Here is an 8,360-nt window from a genome sequence, read left to right as displayed (position 1 = left end):
AAACGCAGCGATCGTAAATTTACAATAAAAAGATGCGAGCCAAGCTGGTTCTGCGCTTGGGAGCAGGTCGGGGAAGAACGGGGCATTGGGAAGAGGGTAGCATGTTGTAAATTTGAGGATTTCGAGATGGCAACAGCTGGCGGCTTCTACGGCATTCCACTGCTTTGCTCAGCTCTGCTCAGCTCTGCTCTCTGCGAGTGTGGGTGGCAGATAACTTTCACGACTTCACTCTAGACTCCATGCGTTCTAATTCATTGCCTAACCGGACAGTTGGCAAGCGAGAGCTTGGACTCAATTGTAAGGTAGTGTAATTTAAACTGATTCCATAAGCACAACACAACACAAATCGATTTCAGGCTTCATTAGAGCCACATACATAGCGCACAGGAAACTCCCGCACTTTGCTCTACGCTTTTCTTTTGTTTTCCCTGCCCGCCCACTCTCATTCTATCATTCGCTGGCATGGCAAACACAAATGCGTAAAACTACCGCTTACCTCCCCTGCTGTTTCTCTGCCCCCCTCCCCCTCCACCTCCCATCCCTTGATTAAGTAAACTGATGCGCTATGCTCGGTCAAGCAGCGAGTTGTTGTTGCTTTTGCTCTGAGCATATCGCATACGTTCTCATTTTCCCCATTTCCCTTCATTCGATTTCATTTCCATGTACAATTTTTGTCGTTCTACGTTTTTTTGTTGTTGTTATTGTCTTTGTTTTTCCACCTTTTGTGAATTTGTGTCATGCGTCGGTTTTTCCTGCTCGTTGGCTCTTCTGTTTGCTGTTGGTTTTGCTTTTTGTTTTAGTTTCTGTCGCTGCTTGGCTTTAATTTCTGTTTGCTGAGAAAGAAAAACACATACAGACAGATAAAAAAAGAGTTGTTGACTTTCTAGCATCAATTGGGCTCACAGCGGGGCCTTCAAATTGTTCCGCTCCAATTCGAATAGCAAAAGGGCAAAATAATGCCAAGGAACAGCGATCAATATTGAAATTTAAATAGAGGTAACAATTAAATTTCAATTTCTATATTATTGTCGCCAATCTTGCTTGTTAACTGTTAACTTTTTCATTCTTAAAAACTCACACATTTCTCTACCTGCAGTCGTGAATTCCTTTCTCACTGCTTCCTGCCTTTAAATTATATAATTCCTCAACTGTTTTGACACATTTCTTAATGGCACTTCACACACGCACACACACACACACACTCAGATAGATATATGGCAGGAGCGTACAAAACGAACAAATGCAAAGGCAAAGTGAAGCAGACAAGAAGAGAAATGATATTGTAATTGGCAATCGCTGTCGTGCATAAATCACATGCATAAATTCAACCTACGGACATTTTGAAGCGACACCAACGCGTTCCTCAAACACCCTTCCCCCCTTCGTCCCTGCCCCCAAGCCCTCCATAAACACAAAGCACAGTCCGTGCTCGTCCTCGTTGCGGTCGTTAGTTGAAGTCAATGTTGATATCCAATTGGAAAATTTTTCATTAACTAATTGAACATTTTATGGCAGCTCGGGTCGCACAGCAACTTATATAGTTGGCACTAAGACAGAGCCAATATTGATGACAAACATAGACAGGGTAGCGGGCGGGGGAGTTTCTCCTTCCCCATGCTGCAGTCAGCCTAATCTGCAGGCAGGCTACATACATACAACAAAAAAAAAATGAAAAGAGGCCATGGCGAAAAGCAGACGTGGCCAGAACATGAAAGGACATTGGCCCAAATGGACAAACAATGAGATGTGTGTGCCTGTGTGTGTGCGTGTCTTCCAATAATTTACGAGGACACGCTTTGCTCGAACTGCCCTCGCAGCCCAGGACTTGTCGTGGATAAACACACACACAAATAGAATACACTGTAAATTTGCATAACTGTCTGCGTTGGTGGACTGGCGTCGTTTTGTCCTGGCGGATATTAAACATTAGCGCGTGCTGGATAGCACGTCAGGACCGCTTCCCCCTTTGCCCTTCCTCGCCGCAAGAAACCCCAAATATAATTAAGGTGAAAATTGCTGTCGACACGCAAACTGCAAAGCCAAGCAGGCAATAAGCCACACAGCACAGCCAACAACTCGGAATTTTTATTTTGGTTTTGAGAAATGACCAAAAAAAGAGCAGCTGATAAAAAGCGAAGAGCAGTCGACAAAAAAAAAATTAAAATAAACTCACACAGACTGACCGATTGCCGACAAATGACTAATGAAACCTATTAGCCCTGTGACAGATGAGAGACTGCGTCAGCGTCGGAGCTCACCTCTGAATCTGAGTCTGAATCGTAGTCGGAGTCTGTTGCCTCCATCGGCTTCCGATGATGGATAAGCTCATTAAACTGAGCCGCAGCCTGAGCTGCAGGCGACAAGATTGGCTGACTGCATTTGGAATTTGTTTTGGTAGCTCTTGTTTGGATCAACCGGTAGCCGGGTTGACGAGTTCGTTGGCGGCATTATCTATGCGGTTTCCACATATCTTTTTGACCCATTGTCTGTCACTTAATTGAAGCTGGCTGGTGGCCCAGCCATATGTGCCATGTATGCTCCTCTGACATTTTCTTATCGCCAACACAATTCGTCAACTATTTTTGGGCCATGCATTTGTTTTGGCCAGAAAAGCAATTTGACTTGCCGTGATTGAGGCACCCTCAATGCTGTCCGGGCTCTTGATTGCCTTTAAATTCCACTCGATCAATTCTCTTAATGCCCAAATTTCGAACATTTCCTTCAGGCTTAGAATCTAACTTCAAATTATAAATATCATTTGTAAAAGAATTTGGCATTTAAATTTGCAAACCAACTTTTGCTTAAGGAGAGAAATCTTTATTATGGATATAAACATATCTCTTTTAAATGGATACGGATATGAAATACTTCTACTGAAAATCTTTTTCGTATATAATACCATCTAGATCTCCATGAAGCTTACTGATTTCCAGATAAGATCAAGCAATTATAAATTACTTTTTAGCCTTATAAGGTAATTCATTTCATCATATCATACTCAAGTACACCCTCCCTTCTTTGCATTGGTTTTTTTTACCTACGAAAATCTAATCAGAATTTAAATTTCAATCGAATCGAAAATTTCACAAGCGTTTCGCTCGCATTTCTTTATCATAGGTAATGTTTTCCAAGCAGCCATAAAATCGATATACAATTTTATGGAAATTTTGCTATTTGTCTTTGCTGTTATTTATTTGTTTAGTTATTGCTGCTTTTGTTGCTGTAGTTGTTTTCCTCTTTTGATGTCAGTGTCAATTGTTGCGTTGTTGTCTGCGTCAGTTTGTGTTGATTTTTTGGGGTTTGGCAAACGATTTCATTATACTTATTATTTTTGTGTCTATTTTTATGATTTAATTACACGAAAATTTATTATATTATTATGAATACATATGTATCTGTATGTATTTTGTAGTGCAATTATTTTGTGCGTCGTCGCATTTATGATTTCTCAGTTTTATTAGCAGATTCAAGGCAACATATTGTAGGAGCTCAGATTTCATAACTGCAAACGGAGACGCTGTTAAAGCCTTATGGGGGGTTGTTAGTCTAATTAATAATACGAGTGCGCTTTGATTGCCATGGGTGTTACTCCAATTTGGATGTGCTGTAGGTGCTGGAAGTGGAGGAGAGGAGAGGAGAAGCAGTTGTAAGTTGGAGGTGTTGTTGTAGGTGGCATGTTGGCTTTCTCCATGAAACTGCTGCCCACACTGGCTGACTGGGGTTGGCTTTAATTAATTATGTAGAAAAATTAATTTCATTTCAATTGTGCGTCTTCTTGCAGGCGCATCATTAGCAGCTGCTCGCTGCCCGAAACTCAAGACAATAAAATGTATAAAAAAAACCCGCTGAGTAAGCAATGATCGAGCTTGCCCCGCATCCTCGAGCGCGAGCTCCAGCCACGTCCACTCGAGTGTCATATTTGAGTGGGCTTGAAGGTGATTAACGCGATCATAGAAATGATGTTTTCAAAAAATATACCAAAAACGCGCGTAAGTGTGTCGGATCGTCTTCGGTTCACGATGCTAACAACACCTGAAGTGGCCCCTACAAACTATCGCCCCGATCACACACACACGTACACACACACACACACACACACACACACACACACACACACATACATTCATATTGATCTGTGATCTGCCTCCATGATCATGACTCTTTCTTTCTCCATTTGCGCACGCGCTAAATGTCAAAATTGTAAAATATAAAAAATTAACTACGGGCCATTTATGATAGCACACCGAATTTTAAAGACTCTTCCAAATGTACTTATAATTAATCGATTTATAATTCATATCTATTTAAGCTTGTTTTTGCTTGCACTAAAAGCTAGTTTGCATCATTGTTAGCCACAAACTTATTGTACTTTTATATTATTCTCTTTCATGTTTGGCTGCAGCCTTGTCGGTAATTGTAAGACTATTTGCAAGTATTAATAATACTAATAATATTAATATTAATAAATAAGTAAATGTATACTGTTTATCGGTTATTGATATATGATTATTATTGTATGACTTATTTCCAAAATCATCCTGTTATTATAGTTCCTGTCATTTTTTCACTTCCTTTTATTTTTCTAGTCTTAGGCTTCATTCTTAAATTCTACGAAATAAGTATGGAATACAGAAATTTATTTGACACTAAGTCAAAGGTAAATATGAATTTTATATTCACATTTTGGATGCCTTTTTTTAGTATTAGCTCCAAGTTAATGGTACCAAGTTAATGGTACCTTTGGTTAGGGTATGGAATACAGCTAAGGCCGCCTGTTGTTTTGGACAGTTTTTGCTTTTGGGATGGGGGGTTTGATGTATTTTTTATTTTTGGTTGCTGCTGCTGCTCTCGCTGTGACTCTAGCTGTGATTCTCTAGCTGCGGCACTGGCAGGCACGCCCTCCACGGCTTGCCGCCCACTGGAACATGTCGAATCATTCATTGCATTGCACAGAATGTGGGCTGGCGCTGGCGGCAATACTTGGCACAGTACTCGTGCCTCAAGCCTCAAGCCACAAGCCGCAAGCCGGGCCTATTGGGGCCTTCAAGGTGTTGAAAACAACGAGAACGCCGGCTTGAAGCATTTTGTGTGCATTTGTAATTGTTAAAAGGCTCTGCTCAGTTGCTCAGTTTGCTGTTATTATTTTCTGTAACATTTAGCAAAATCATTAATAATTGTTGTTGCTGGTATTGCTGTTGTTGTTGTTGTTGTTTTGGTTGGCAGCAGCCAGCAGCCGCGACACAGATACGCACTTAAAAATTGTCAGACGCTGTCGCGAGACTGAGACATCGCGGCTTGTAGCCTTAGCCTTTATGGTGTTAACTTGATTAGCATTCGCATAAATTGCGATTGTTGATTGTTGCAGTTGACTTGATGCAGTTGCATCTTGACTGACATTTGCATAGAATTCGCATTTGTTTGTCACAGCTCTGATTTGGGTTAATGTTTAATTTGCCAGGTAAATGTTTCTATAGTTATATCTCTATAGATCTATGCAGTTAGCTGGAACTCATATTCAGTGTGGCCTGCCTCGAATCCGCTGAGAATTCAATTAAAATGCCTTATGCAAACAAATGATTCGATTCGATTCGATTTGATGCGAGTGCTTTTCATAGAAGATCCGAGTAAACAAGCAGTTCTAGTGAAAATCGAGAGACAAAACAAATTGCAGCGTAATCTTCGAGTGTCTCCGGGGCGACAAATAAATTGAAACCAATTTTGAATACGTTGCATGTTGTCCTTTAGTTGTTATCAACAAGTGCCGCCAAGTGGAATCAATCAAGCAAGTAACCCAGCCGATTCACTCGAGATATATTCCGTATTCCTCAGAGAGTTTCGGCAGCGTTTGTTGCCCTGTCTCGAAGCGTGACAATATTTTGGCCACAGATTCAACCGAAACGAATTTGGAACTGCAGGCCAAGGGAATGGGCAACAGGAGCCTCGGGACAGTTGAGCGTGTAATTAATCATGTGAGTTGAACGATAAGGTCACATTGGGCACCGAGAGCTGCAGTGCCCAGAACAAATAAATAAATACCAAAAAACAACAGGTACTTTGTGAGCCATCGTGTGGGGCAGCGGGGTGGCACAGGGAAGGGGTAGCAACCATAAATCCCACAGATATCGCGGGAAGAAAATCAATGAACAACATTTGGAAAGAGGATTGCGGGTGTGGATTACAAGGAATTTGAATATTTATTGTGAGTCTCGAAAATTGTGACATAAAAGCGCCAATATTGATACATTTCACAACGAAAAACGAATAACAAAAGAACAATTCCCAATTATTAATGAAGCATAGCATTATTATGAGTATTATGCGGACTTCTGACTTAAATGCAACTTGTAATTGAATGTTAAAGCCAAATTTAACTCAGAAATAAAATGCATTTAGAGTAAAAGTTACATAAGGGCTAAGGGACTAAGTATAAATTAAGTAGTTATATTAATTCTTAATAGTACTCTACATAAGAATCTGGTTGGGTTTCTACAAATGCTTTTACACACATTTGTTGTCCAATCTGGCAAACGTTTTAGTCTCTAGGAATATATCATATTTTGATTCGAGATGATTTCTTGGCAATCTGCCGTAAGCAAGTGATATATAATTACGATATGATGGCAGATAAGACTGACAAAATGGCATTCGAGTGTAAGACAGGCAGCGCGATGTGTCAAACAAAGCAACTTGGACGTGGAAAAATCAACAACAACAATGAGAAGTAAACGCAACTGACAGTGCCAAAAGCAGATACATTTGTATCTCAAATATGAGTATATTCGTTTGTGTGTGTGTGCGTGTGTGTGTGTATGTGTAGGTGTTTGTTAGTGTGTGTAGCTCGTAACGTCTGCTGTGGCATTAATGGCAAATTTGCACGAGGTAAATACGAGAAAAGCATACAGACAGCTAGAGAGACAGAGAGAAAGACAATGAGTGAGTGAAGTGCCCGCAACGGCAGTCAATTATCAATAGACAGACAGGCAGCTACATATGTATGTGTGTGTGTGTGTGTGTATCTGAGTTAGTAACTAACGTACAGCTCTTAAGCCATGTACGGCTGGGAGGCAGTAGTAGAATTTTTATATCGCAACTAGTCTATCTGCTGCCGTCTACTGCTTCACCTGCGTGTCATGTTTTCAGCTGTTTTTTTTTGTTGTTTTTCGCTTGACTTCAATTTTCATTTTGTTGTGTGTTTTGCTGTTGTTGTTGTTGCCACTGCACACGCAAAACTAACCGCAGTGCTTGCTACACATCGCTCTCTCTCTCTCGCTCTCGCTCACTCGCTCGTTGGAGCTGTCAGTCACGCTTGCTCTCTTTTGCTCTTTGGCTCGGTCGGCGGCAGCAGCTGATTGGCTGGCCGGTGGCGACTGCGCCGCCAAACTGCTGCCATTGAGGCCACACCTCTATTGACTGCCCCATGTTTAGACAAGCGTCGCGTCGCGTCGCGTGTCGCCCCCAACCCGAAAACGAACCTGAACCCGAGCCCGAACTCGAACCACAATCCAAACACGAATCCAAAACTCGAAATGGCACCCTCTGGCCCAGCATAAAGCCAGCGACCAGCTTTCGTAATGGACTCCGGCAGAGTTGGGGTTGGGGGTTGATGGTGTTGGGGTTGAGGGATTGGGGGTTGTGGTTTTTGCTATTCGGTTCCGTTTTTGTCAAAATGAAAATGGCTTTTATGTTTGTGGCGTGCGGTGGGATAATTTTATGCCTGGCACCACGGATTCAAGGAATTGCTTATGGCCACTAGCCACTAGCCACTATATGCACATATACATATATAGGTACAAGATAGCTGATATATATGTAGATATACATGTGTATATAAGGAACATGTTTAATGGTTAGTTTATCGATTTTGCGGTTGGCAACACATCAAGCTCTTCTATGTGATGTACTTAAATGATATTAGGTAGTAAATTTATGATTTTATTTTATTTAATTATGTTTGCTGCGAGAGCTGTGTGTGGTCTATTAAATTTCCGACTATTAACTCTTGTCACATAGCATGGTTAAAGATTTGCAACAATTGGGGAAATAAGCAAAAGGAATAACAGATGATTTATATAGTCTTTTTAAGCAGAATTTAATAGATTTTCAGTTGCATTTAATATAAAAATATTTGATGTTTAAGTTTGATTATTTTAAACATAACAAACATTTATTTATTCCGACCTTGTTTCCCTGTCTGCGGTTGCAATTTATGGGTAAACAAAACAATATGTAGACAGTTTGGTTTATTCCAGTTCATGCATTATTTTTATTTTATTTTTATGAGCCTTAAACTGGCATGTTCACGTCTTGTAAAATGTAAATATATACAATTTAAATTCATATTATTTGTCATATGGTATAAT

This window comes from Drosophila grimshawi, unplaced genomic scaffold (genome assembly GCF_018153295.1).
Source record: "Drosophila grimshawi isolate 15287-2541.00 unplaced genomic scaffold, ASM1815329v1 contig_44, whole genome shotgun sequence".
Lineage (NCBI taxonomy): Eukaryota > Metazoa > Arthropoda > Insecta > Diptera > Drosophilidae > Drosophila > Drosophila grimshawi.
This window is presented reverse-complemented; position numbering follows the sequence as displayed.